Below are 13,981 nucleotides of genomic sequence, written 5' to 3' on the forward strand. Positions count from 1 at the left end.
GGTACATATAGATGTAGATACAGCCTGACTCCTCCCATGTACAGGTGATCACAGTAGATTACAATGTACATATAGATGTAGATACAGCCTGACTCCTCCATGGACAGGTGATACAGTAGATACAATGTACATATAGATGTAGATACAGCCTGACTCCTCCCATGTACAGGTGATACAGTAGATACAATGTACATATAGATGTAGATACAGCCTGACTCCTCCCATGTACAGGTGATACAGCAGATACAATGTACATATAGATGTAGATACAGCCTGACTCCTCCCATGTACAGGTGATACAGTAGATACAATGTACATATAGATGTAGATACAGCCTGACTCCTCCCATGTACAGGTGATACAGTAGATACAATGTACATATAGATGTAGATACAGCCTGACTCCTCCCATGTACAGGTGATACAGCAGATACAATGTACATATAGATGTAGATACAGCCTGACTCCTCCCATGTACAGGTGATACAGTAGATACAATGTACATATAGATGCAGATACAGTCTGACTCCTCCCATGTACAGGTGATACAGTAGATACAATGTACATATAGATGTAGATACAGTCTGACTCCTCCCATGTACAGGTGATACAGTAGATACAATGTACATATAGATGTAGATACAGTCTGACTCCTCCCATGTACAGGAGATAGAGTATAATGCTTTTATTTGTATAGTGCACACAGATTCCGCAGCACTCTGCATTTGATGGGATTTGAACCCAGGACTGCAGCGCTGCAAGGCTACACTGCTAACCGCTGAGCCACCGTGCAATGTTATTCTCTATTACCTTGATGGCGGCCTCCTCGCTGTCTTGGGGGCGCAGTTGTCTCCGGGGGGACATCTCGTACCTGTCCAGCTGGTACCTTAGCGGCTGTTTCCTGTTGATGGCTCTTGAATGCTGAAATGAGAGTGAGAAAGGCTTCAGACACAGGAGCGATGGATGAGCGGGGTACAGCTATGGGGTCCCTCTGCACCTCTGTAGACCCCATCATAGTACCCCAAGTAGTGTGTTTCTACCCACAATCCCGGTTATTACAGGTGTGTATATACAGGAGCCTGCACCCCGGGGTTACTATAGGGTTATTACAGGTCGCTATGTGTGTATATACAAGAGCCTGCACCCCGGGGTTATTATAAGGTTATTACAGGTCGCTATGTCAGTATATACTGGAGCCTGCACCCCGGGGTTATTATAGGGTTATTACAGGACACTATGTGTGTATATACAGGAGCCTGCACCCCGGGGTTATTATAAGGTTATTACAGGTCGCTATGTCAGTATATACTGGAGCCTGCACCCCGGGGTTATTATAGGGTTATTACAGGACACTATGTGTGTATATACAGGAGCCTGCACCCCGGGGTTATTATAAGGTTATTACAGGTCGCTATGTCAGTATATACTGGAGCCTGCACCCCGGGGTTATTATAGGGTTATTACAGGACACTATGTGTGTATATACAGGAGCCTGCACCCCGGGGTTATTATAGGGTTATTACAGGTCGCTATGTGTGTATATACAGGAGCCTGCACCCCGGGGTTATTATAGGGTTATTACAGGACACTATGTGTGTATATACAGGAGCCTGCACCCCGGGGTTATTATAGGGTTATTACAGGACACTATGTGTGTATATACAGGAGCCTGCACCCCGGGGTTATTATAGGGTTATTACAGGACACTATGTGTGTATATACAGGAGCCTGCACCCCGGGGTTATTATAGGGTTATTACAGGACACTATGTGTGTATATACAGGAGCCTGCACCCCGGGGTTATTATAAGGTTATTACAGGTCGCTATGTCAGTATATACTGGAGCCTGCACCCCGGGGTTATTATAGGGTTATTACAGGACACTATGTGTGTATATACAGGAGCCTGCACCCCGGGGTTATTATAAGGTTATTACAGGTCGCTATGTCAGTATATACTGGAGCCTGCACCCCGGGGTTATTATAGGGTTATTACAGGACACTATGTGTGTATATACAGGAGCCTGCACCCCGGGGTTATTATAGGGTTATTACAGGACACTATGTGTGTATATACAGGAGCCTGCACCCCGGGGTTATTATAGGGTTATTACAGGACACTATGTGTGTATATACAGGAGCCTGCACCCCGGGGTTATTATAGAGTTATTACAGGTCGCTATGTGTGTATATACAGGAGCCTGCACCCCGGGGCTATTATAAGGTTATTCAGGGCCGTATTTACCACTAGGCACCCGTGGTCCGGTGCCTAGGGCAGCACCTTGCAGGGGGGCAGCACCAGGGAGCAGGGAGACAGAAAAAACTAATTTTTTGTTTTTATTTTTTTAGTTTCCCTCCTCCCGTTCAGACTTGCCAGTAAATCTGGTGTCTTTTCCAGGGGGGTGGGGGGTATGGTGGTATTGGTCAGGTCTGGTATCGCCAATAGGTGCACCCCGGGGTTATTATAGGGTTATTACAGGTCGCTATGTGTGTATATACAGGAGACTGCACCCCGGGGTTATTATAGGGTTATTACAGGACACTATGTGTGTATATACAGGAGCCTGCACCCCGGGGTTATTATAGGGTTATTACAGGACACTATGTGTGTATATACAGGAGCCTGCACCCCGGGGTTATTATAGGGTTATTACAGGTCACTATGTGTGTATATACAGGAGCCTGCACCCCGGGGTTATTACAGGACACTATGTGTGTATATACAGGAGCCTGCACCCCGGGGTTATTACAGGACACTATGTGTGTATATACAGGAGCCTGCACCCCGGGGTTATTACAGGACACTATGTGTGTATATACAGGAGCCTGCACCCCGGTATTATTATAGGGTTATTACAGGACACTGTGTGTGTATATACAGGAGCCTGCACCCCGGGGTTATTACAGGACACTATGTGTGTATATACAGGAGCCTGCACCCCGGTATTATTATAGGGTTATTACAGGACACTATGTGTGTATATACAGGAGCCTGCACCCCGGGGTTATTATAGGGTTATTACAGGACACTATGTGTGTATATACAGGAGCCTGCACCCCGGGGTTATTATAGGGTTATTACAGGACACTATGTGTGTATATACAGGAGACTGCACCCCGGGGTTATTATAGGGTTATTACAGGTCGCTATGTGTGTATATACAGGAGCCTGCACCCCAGGGTTATTATAGGGTTATTTCAGGTCACTATGTGTGTATATACAGGAGCCTGCACCCCGGGGTTATTACAGGGTTATTACAGGTCACTATGTGTGTATATACAGGAGCCTGCACCCCGGGGTTATTACAGGACACTATGTGTGTATATACAGGAGCCTGCACCCCGGGGTTATTATAGGGTTATTACAGGTCGCTGTACATACAATCCCGGGATGTTTGCGGCAGGCGTCCAGCAGGGCCGGGGAGTCTCCGTTTCTCGCGCTGTCATCTCGGATTTCGTCACTGGTGAAGAATTCATTTAGTTTCTGGACGCTGGAGGGAGAGAAGGCGAGAGGCGGAGGTCACGTATACCGGGTGATTATAGGAGAGGACAGACCATTCTAAGCAGAGAGTCGGGGTCTGACCATTACATCAGAGAGTCGGGGTCTGACCATTACATCAGGGAGTCGGGGTCTGACCATTACATCAGAGAGTCGGGGTCTGACCATTACATCAGAGAGTCGGGGTCTGACCATTACATCAGAGAGTCGGGGTCTGACCATTACATCAGAGAGTCGGGGTCTGACCATTCTAAGCAGAGAGTCGGGGTCTGACCATTACATCAGAGAGTCGGGGTCTGACCATTACATCAGGGAGTCGGGGTCTGACCATTACATCAGGGAGTCGGGGTCTGACCATTACATCAGAGAGTCGGGGTCTGACCATTACATCAGAGAGTCGGGGTCTGACCATTACATCAGAGAGTCGGGGTCTGACCATTACATCAGAGAGTCGGGGTCTGACCATTACATCAGAGAGTCGGGGTCTGACCATTACATCAGAGAGTCGGGGTCTGACCATTACATCAGAGAGTCGGGGTCTGACCATTACATCAGAGAGTCGGGGTCTGACCATTACATCAGAGAGTCGGGGTCTGACCATTCTAAGCAGAGAGTCGGGGTCTGACCATTACATCAGGGAGTCGGGGTCTGACCATTACATCAGAGAGTCGGGGTCTGACCATTCTAAGCAGAGAGTCGGGGTCTGACCATTACATCAGGGAGTCGGGGTCTGACCATTACATCAGAGAGTCGGGGTCTGACCATTACATCAGAGAGTCGGGGTCTGACCATTACATCAGAGAGTCGGGGTCTGACCATTACATCAGGGAGTCGGGGTCTGACCATTACATCAGAGAGTCGGGGTCTGACCATTACATCAGAGAGTCGGGGTCTGACCATTACATCAGGGAGTCGGGGTCTGACCATTACATCAGAGAGTCGGGGTCTGACCATTCTAAGCAGAGAGTCGGGGTCTGACCATTACAGCAGAGAGTCGGGGTCTGACCATTCTAAGCAGAGAGTCGGGGTCTGACCATTACCCCCCGAGGAGGACGCACCTGACCAGCGCCTTCACCGCAAATCTGACCACCGTCGAGAGCATGAAGAGCGGCGTCACCAGGATGTGGAACAAGGAGAGGGAGGCAAAGGCGTTGGCCGGGGTCAGGGGCTCGCCCTCCACATACTTGTGTGTCACAAACGTCTGAGGATCACAAACCAGAGGATTAGACAACCAAGAACAAGGGGGACTCCGGGGCCACAGACATGGCCATCACTCACCCGCTCCTATAACTCTCATACCTGTCTATATGAGGGGCAGAGCTCCTCCTCCTGCCCCCGACTGCAGGGGTCACACGAGGTTATATCACCCCAACTGTCCACAATACAACCCCAACATCACCCCATAAGGACTGTATGACCATAGAGAGGCGTGCAGGGAGGGGATAGAGAGGACTGTGCGGCTGTAACTGTATGACCATAAAGAGGACTGTGCAGCTGTAACTGTATGACCATAAAGAGGACTGTGCGGCTCTAACTGTATGACCATAGAGAGGAGTGCAGGGAAGGGATAGAGAGGATTGTGCGGCTGTAATTGTATGACCATAGAGAGGACTGTGCGGCTGTAACTGTATGGCCATAGAGAGGACTGTGCGGCTGTAACTGTATGGCCATAGAGAGGACTGTGCGGCTGTAACTGTATGACCATAAAGAGGACTGTGCGGCTGTAACTGTATGACCATAGAGAGGAGTGCAGGGAAGGGATAGAGAGGATTGTGCGGCTGTAATTGTATGACCATAGAGAGGACTGTGCGGCTGTAACTGTATGACCATAGAGAGGACTGTGCGGCTGTAACTGTATGACCATAGAGAGGAGTGCAGGGAAGGGATAGAGAGGATTGTGCGGCTGTAATTGTATGACCATAGAGAGGACTGTGTGGCTGTAACTGTATGGCCATAGAGAGGACTGTGCGGCTGTAACTGTATGACCATAAAGAGGACTGTGCGGCTGTAACTGTATGACCATAGAGAGGAGTGCAGGGAAGGGATAGAGAGGATTGTGCGGCTGTAATTGTATGACCATAGAGAGGACTGTGCGGCTGTAACTGTATGACCATAGAGAGGACTGTGCGGCTGTAACTGTATGACCATAGAGAGGAGTGCAGGGAAGGGATAGAGAGGACTGTGCGGCTGTATCTGTATGACCATAGAGGTGAGGGCAGGGAGGGGATAGAGAGGATTGTGCAGCTGTAACTGTATGACCATAGAGACGAGTGCAGGAAGGGGATAGAGAGGACTGTGCAGCTGTAAGTGTATGACCATAGAGAGGACTGTGCAGCTGTATCTGTATGACCATAGAGGTGAGTGCAGGGAGGGGATAGAGAGGACTGTGCAGCTGTAAGTGTATGACCATAGAGAGGACTGTGCAGCTGTATCTGTATGACCATAGAGGTGAGTGCAGGGAGGGGATAGAGAGGACTGTGCGGCTGTAACTGTATGACCATAGAGGTGAGTGCAGGGAGGGGATAGAGAGGACTGTGCAGCTGTAAATATATATATATATCCCCCGATTTATCCCTGTATATATATATCCCCCGATTTATCCCTGTCAGGGAGGTCCCCCCGCACACACCCTGGCCGCACAGTAGCCACAGATCGGGATCTTACCGCCAGCACGGCCGCTATGGGGATGGCTGTATTCATGAAAACTGCAAAACACAGAAGATTACAGGCATTAGAGTCTCTGGCTGTGGATGAACTACAACTCCCAGCGGGCAATGACATGTTCCTGTTTCCAGCTCGTGAGCCGCCACCATTACTGTGAAGACTCTGAATACACAGCTGATACTCTGATATCTCCTCAGGGAACATGAGCAGCGTATACAGGGTCACCACCACCCCTCCCCCATATTACCCAGCTCTACCCATCTGCCAGGCTGACCCAGATTCTCAGCAGCATCTAATCCCCGGCAGCAGAGCCCGGCCGAGCACTCCCATCATCCACCTCACTTATAATCCACATCACCCCCATCATCCACCTCACTTATAATCCACATCACCCCCATCATCCAGCTCACTCCCATCATCCACATCACCCCTATCATCCACCTCACTTATCATCCACATCACCCCCATCATCCACCTCACTTATCATCCACATCACCCCCATCATCCACCTCACTTATCATCCACATCACCCCCATCATCCAGCTCACTCCCATCATCCACATCACCCCCATCATCCACCTCACTTATCATCCACATCACCCCCATCATCCACATCACCCCCATCATCTACCTCACTTATCATCCACATCACCCCCATCATCCACATCACCCCCATCATCCACCTCACTCCCATCATCCACATCACCCCCATCATCCACCTCACTCCCATCATCCACCCCTCCATCAGCCATCATCCACCTCACCCATCATCCATCCCCCCATCATCCACCTCACCCATCATCCATCCCCCCATGACCCAATATCCACCTCACCCATCATCCATCCCCCATCATCCACCTCCCCCCCATCATCCACCCCCCATCACCCATCATCCACCTCACCCATCATCCACCCCCCCATCATCCACCTCACCCATCATCCATCCCCCATCATCCACCTCCCCCCCATCACCCACCCCCCATCATCCACCTCACCCATCATCCACCTCCCCCCCCATCACCCATCATCCACCCCCCATCACCCATAATCCACCTCCCCCCATCCCTCCATCATCCACCCCCCATCACCCATAATCCACCTCACCCATCATCCATCCCCCCATCACCCATAATCCACCTCACCCATCATCCATCCCCCCACGACCCATTATCCACCTCACCCATCATCCATCCCCCCATCATCCACCTCCCCCCATCATCCATCCCCCCATCACCCATCATCCACCTCACCCATCATCCATCCCTCCATCATCCACCCCCCATCACCCATCATCCACCTCACCCATCATCCATCCCCCCATCATCCACCCCCCCATCACCCATCATCCACCCCCCATCATCCATCCCCCCATGACCCATTATCCACCTTACCCATCATCCATCCCCCCTTCATCCACCTCCCCCCATCATCCATCATCCACCTCACCCATCATCCACCAATCCCCCCATTATCCATCCCCCCATTATCCACCCCCCCATCACCCATCATCCACCCCCCATCATCCATCCCCCATCACCCATCATCCACCTCACCCATCATCCACCCCCCATCACCCATCATCCACCCCCCATCACCCATCATCCACCCCCCATCACCCATCATCCACCCCCCATCATCCATCCCCCCATGACCCATTATCCACCTTACCCATCATCCATCCCCCCATCATCCACCTCCCCCCATCATCCATCATCCACCTCACCCATCATCCACCAATCCCCCCATTATCCATCCCCCCATTATCCACCCCCCCATCACCCATCATCCACCCCCCATCATCCATCCCCCCATCACCCATCATCCACCTCACCCATCATCCACCCCCCATCACCCATCATCCACCCCCCATCACCCATCATCCATCCCCCCATCATCCATCCCCCCATCACCCATCATCCACCCCCCATCATCCATCCCCCCATCACCCATCATCCACCTCACCCATCATCCATCCCCCCTTCATCCACCTCACCCATCATCCATCCCCCCATGACCCATTATCCACCTCACCCATCATCCATCCCCCCATGACCCATTATCCACCTCACCCATCATCCATCCCTCCATCATCCACCCCCATCACCCATCATCCATCCCCCCATCATCCACCCCCCATCACCCATCATCCACCTCACCCATCATCCACCCATCCCCCCATCATCCACCTCCCCCCCATCACCCATCCCTCCATCATCCACCCCCCATCACCCATCATCCACCTCACCCATCATCCACCTCCCCCCATCACCCATCATCCACCTCACCCATCATCCATCCCTCCATCATCCACCCCCCATCACCCATAATCCACCTCACCCATCATCCATCCCCCCATCATCCACCCCCCCATCACCCATCATCCATCCCCCCATCATCCATCCCCCCACGACCCATTATCCACCTCACCCATCATCCATCCCCCCATCATCCACCTCCCCCCATCATCCATCCCCCCATCACCCATCATCCACCTCACCCATCATCCATCCCTCCATCATCCACCCCCCATCACCCATCATCCACCTCACCCATCATCCATCCCCCATCATCCACCCCCCCATCATCCATCCCCCCATGACCCATTATCCACCTCACCCATCATCCATCCCCCCATCATCCATCCCTCCATCATCCATCATCCATCCCTCCATCATCCACCCCCATCACCCATCATCCATCCCCCCATCATCCATCCCCCCATCATCCACCTCACCCATCATCCATCCCCCCTTCATCCACCTCACCCATCATCCATCCCCCCATGACCCATTATCCACCTCACCCATCATCCATCCCTCCATCATCCACCCCCATCACCCATCATCCATCCCCCCATCATCCACCCCCCATCACCCACCTCACCCATCATCCACCCATCCCCCCATCATCCACCTCCCCCCCATCATCCACCCCCCATCATCCACCAATCCCCCCATTATCCATCCCCCCATCATCCACCCGCCCATCACCCATCATCCACCCCCCATCACCCATCATCCACCCCCCATCACCCATCATCCACCTCACCCATCATCCACCCATCCCCCCATCATCCACCTCCCCCCCATCATCCACCCATCCCCCCATCATCCACCCGCCCATCACCCATCTCACCCATCATCCATCCCCCCATCACCCATCATCCACCTCACCCATCATCCACCCATCCCCCCATCATCCACCTCCCCCCCATCATCCACCCCCCCATCACCCATCATCCACCTCACCCATCATCCATCCCCCCATCACCCATCATCCACCTCACCCATCATCCACCCATCCCCCCATCATCCACCTCCCCCCCATCATCCACCCGCCCATCATCCACCTCACCCATCATCCACCCCCCATCATCCACCCGCCCATCACCCATCATCCACCTCACCCATCATCCATCCCCCCATCACCCATCATCCATCCCCCCATCATCCATCCCCCCCCATCCCCCCCGGTGACGGACTGGAGAGGGAGGTGTGCAGGGCGAAGGTCTTGAGGCTGGTCAGCTCCTTCATCCGGGTCTCCTCCACGCTGGAGCAGAAGATGTTCTCCCAGGCGTACAGCTTCAGCAGTTTGATGCCCTTCAGGATCTCGTTCGTCTTCTTCAGCCTCTCGGTGGAGTAATCCTGAGAAAGATGGAGGAGAGGATGAGAGCAGAGGCTGATGGGAGCGGCCGGGCCCCGGGGCCCCACACTCACCAGGGTGTTCTTCTGCACCTCCGCCAGCTTGGTGGCAATGAAGTACTGTACCGGAGCCAGCAAGACGATGACCGCCGCGCCCACCAGAGCGCTGACCCCCAGCAGCTTATACAGGAGGATGACCCCCATAACAATCTACAGGGAGGAAAGAGGAGGGGTCAGCATGGTGGTCACAGCCCCGCCCCCTGAGTGACATCACTCATATATAATGATGATGTCATAACAGCCCCACCCCCTGGGTGACATCACTGATACATATAAGGATGTAATAACAGCCCTGCCCCCTGTATATCCTGTATACAGAGAGGTAATCACAGCCCCGCCCCCTGTATATCCTGTATACAGAGAGGTAGTCACAGCCCCGCCCCCTGTATATCCTGTATACAGAGAGGTAGTCACAGCCCCGCCCCCTGTATATCCTGTGCATAGAGAGGTAGTCACAGCCCCGCCCCCTGTATATCCTGTGTATAGAGAGGTAGTCACAGCCCCGCCCCCTGTATATCCTGTGTATAGAGAGGTAGTCACAGCCCCACCCCCTGTATATCCTGTATACAGAGAGGTAATCACAGCCCCGCCCCCTGTATATCCTGTATACAGAGAGGTAATCACAGCCCCGCCCCCTGTATATCCTGTATACAGAGAGGTAGTCACAGCCCCGCCCCCTGTATATCCTGTGTATAGAGAGGTAGTCACAGCCCCGCCCCTGTATATCCTGTATATAGAGAGGTAGTCACAGCCCCACCCCCTGTATATCCTGTATACAGAGAGGTAATCACAGCCCCGCCCCCTGTATATCCTGTATACAGAGAGGTAATCACAGCCCCGCCCCCTGTATATCATGTGTATAGAGAGGTAGTCACAGCCCCGCCCCCTGTATATCCTGTATACAGAGAGGTAATCACAGCCCCGCCCCCTGTATATCCTGTATACAGAGAGGTAATCACAGCCCCGCCCCCTGTATATCCTGTATACAGAGAGGTAGTCACAGCCCCGCCCCCTGTATATCCTGTATACAGAGAGGTAGTCACAGCCCCGCCCCTTGTATACAGAGAGGTAGTCACAGCCCCGCCCCTTGTATACAGAGAGGTAATCACAGCCCCGCCCCCTGTATATCCTGTGTATAGAGTGGTAGTCACAGCCCCGCCCCCTGTATATCCTGTGTATAGAGAGGTAGTCACAGCCCCGCCCCCTGTATATCCTGTGTATAGAGAGGTAGTCACAGCCCCGCCCCTGTATATCCTGTATATAGAGAGGTAGTCACAGCCCCACCCCCTGTATATCATGTGTATAGAGAGGTAGTCACAGCCCCGCCCCCTGTATATCCTGTATACAGAGGTAGTCACAGCCCCGCCCCCTGTATATCCTGTATATAGAGAGGTAGTCACAGCCCCGCCCCCTGTATATCCTGTATACAGAGAGGTAATCACAGCCCCGCCCCCTGTATATCCTGTGTATAGAGAGGTAATCACAGCCCCGCCCCCTGTATATCCTGTGTATATACAGAGGTAGTCACAGCCCCGCCCTTTGTATATCATGTGTATACCGAGGTAGTCACAGCCCCGCCCCCTGTATATCCTGTATACAGAGGTAGTCACAGCCCCGCCCCCTGTATATCCTGTATACAGAGAGGTAATCACAGCCCCGCCCCCTGTATATCCTGTATACAGAGAGGTAATCACAGCCCCGCCCCCTGTATATCCTGTGTATAGAGAGGTAATCACAGCCCCGGCCCCTGTATATCCTGTATACAGAGAGGTAGTCACAGCCCCGCCCCTGTATATCCTGTGTATAGAGAGGTAGTCACAGCCCCGCCCCCTGTATATCCTGTGTATAGAGAGGTAGTCACAGCCCCGCCCCCTGTATATCCTGTATACAGAGAGGTAATCACAGCCCGCCCCCTGTATATCCTGTATACAGAGAGGTAATCACAGCCCCGCCCCCTGTATATCCTGTATAAAGAGATGTAGTCACAGCCCCGCCTCCTGTATATCATGTGTATAGAGAGGTAATCACAGCCCGCCCCCTGTATATCCTGTATACAGAGAGGTAGTCACAGCCCCGCCTCCTGTATATACTGTGTATAGAGAGGTAGTCACAGCCCCGCCCCCTGTATATCCTGTGTATACAGAGGTAGTCACAGCCCCGCCCCCCTGTATATCCTGTGTATAGAGAGGTAGTCACAGCCCCGCCCCCCTGTATATCCTGTGTATAGAGGTAGTCACAGCCCCACCCCCTGTATATCCTGTGTCTAGAGAGGTAGTCACAGCCCCGCCCCCTGTATATCCTGTATACAGAGAGGTAATCACAGCCCCGCCCCCTGTATATCCTGTATACAGAGAGGTAGTCACAGCCCCGCCCCCTGTATATTCTGTGTATAGAGAGGTAGTCACAGCCCCGCCCCCTGTATATCCTGTGTATAGAGAGGTAGTCACAGCCCCGCCCCCTGTATATCCTGTGTATAGAGAGGTAGTCACAGCCCCGCCCCCTGTATATCCTGTGTATAGAGAGGTAGTCACAGCCCTGCCCCCTGTATATCCTGTGTATAGAGAGGTAGTCACAGCCCCGCCCCCTGTATATCCTGTGTATAGAGGTAGTCACAGCCCCGCCCCCTGTCTATCCTGTGTATAGAGAGGTAGTCACAGCCCCGCCCCCTGTATATCCTGTATGAAGAGATGTAGTCACAGCCCCGCTCCCTGTATATCCTGTGTATAGAGGTAGTCACAGCCCCGCCCCCTGTATATCCTGTATACAGAGAGGTAGTCACAGCCCCGCCCCCTGTATATCCTGTATACAGAGAGGTAATCACAGCCCCGCCCCCTGTATATCCTGTATACAGAGAGGTAATCACAGCCTCGCCCCCTGTATATCCTGTATAAAGAGATGTAGTCACAGCCCCGCCCCCTGTATATCCTGTGTATAGAGGTAGTCACAGCCCCGCCCCCTGTATATCCTGTATACAGAGAGGTAGTCACAGCCCCGCCCCCTGTATATCCTGTATACAGAGGTAATCACAGCCCCGCCCCCTGTATATCCTGTATACAGAGGTAGTCACAGCCCCGCCCCATGTATATCCTGTATAAAGAGATGTAGTCACAGCCCCGCCTCCTGTATATCCTGTGTATAGAGAGGTAGTCACAGCCCCGCCCCCTGTATATCCTGTGTATAGAGAGGTAATCACAGCCCCGCCCCCTGTATATCCTGTGTATAGAGAGGTAATCACAGCCCCGCCCCCTGTATATCCTGTATACAGAGGTAGTCACAGCCCCGCCCCCTGTATATCATGTGTATAGAGAGGTAGTCACAGCCCGCCCCCTGTATATCCTGTGTATAGAGGTAGTCACAGCCCCGCCTCCTGTATATCATGTGTCTAGAGAGGTAGTCACAGCCCGCCCCCTGTGTCTAGAGAGGTAGTCACAGCCCCGCCCCCTGTATATCCTATTGGACACCAGCCTGTATAAGGCATGGTGTCTTGGACTGATGGGGCGGTGGTGAGAGCAAGGGGTTAATGGTCTGTGAATGGGGCTGGGTACGGATAGCTGCATATGGTGGGAGTTCCGGTCGGAATGGTGGGGAGGAGTGTTGCCAGGAAAGGGCAGGCGGTGGGAGGAGATAGGTGGTAAGCCCGGGTAAGGGGCGGGCTTACCCTCTTTCCGCTTGGCCACCACAGGAGTTTGTGAGTCTCTGTGCGTGATGTCTCAGGAGCAGGATCTGACCGATGCGCTGCGGCTGCAGTTGCAGCAGGACCCGTCCTTCCTCGGCCGCCTACTGGCTGGCTTGGGGGCAGAATTGGGTCATGATGTGCCCAGAGGTGGCAGGCGATCCACTTGGCGTATCCGCCCACCCGCACGCCTTAGCCCCAGTCCCCCGCTCTCTACCCGGCGCCGGCGGGGGGGGAGGTGGTGGAGCCGAAGTAGCGGTCGCGCCGGCGTCACTTCCGGTCGGGCTGCCGTTGGCTCCTCCCCTTGCGCCCGCGCTGCCGGTATAGTGTCCGGCGGTATTGCGGCCACTCAGTCCTCCCCAGTGTCTGGTCCCCCCCTCCCTCCATTGTCAGCTAGGATGGGTAACCAGGCCTGTGCCTCCCCTGCCTCCCATGAGTCTGGTGAG

General features: G+C 53.3%; 1 pseudogene; it reads right to left on the minus strand.

Moving 5' to 3' along the window:
* Window positions 1-809: 809 nt before the first annotated feature.
* LOC138775094 (ATP-binding cassette sub-family C member 9-like) overlaps window positions 810-13,981 on the minus strand; it is a 42,746-nt pseudogene continuing 29,574 nt past the window's right edge.

Source organism: Dendropsophus ebraccatus, unplaced genomic scaffold (genome assembly GCF_027789765.1).
Source record: "Dendropsophus ebraccatus isolate aDenEbr1 unplaced genomic scaffold, aDenEbr1.pat pat_scaffold_1339_ctg1, whole genome shotgun sequence".
Lineage (NCBI taxonomy): Eukaryota > Metazoa > Chordata > Amphibia > Anura > Hylidae > Dendropsophus > Dendropsophus ebraccatus.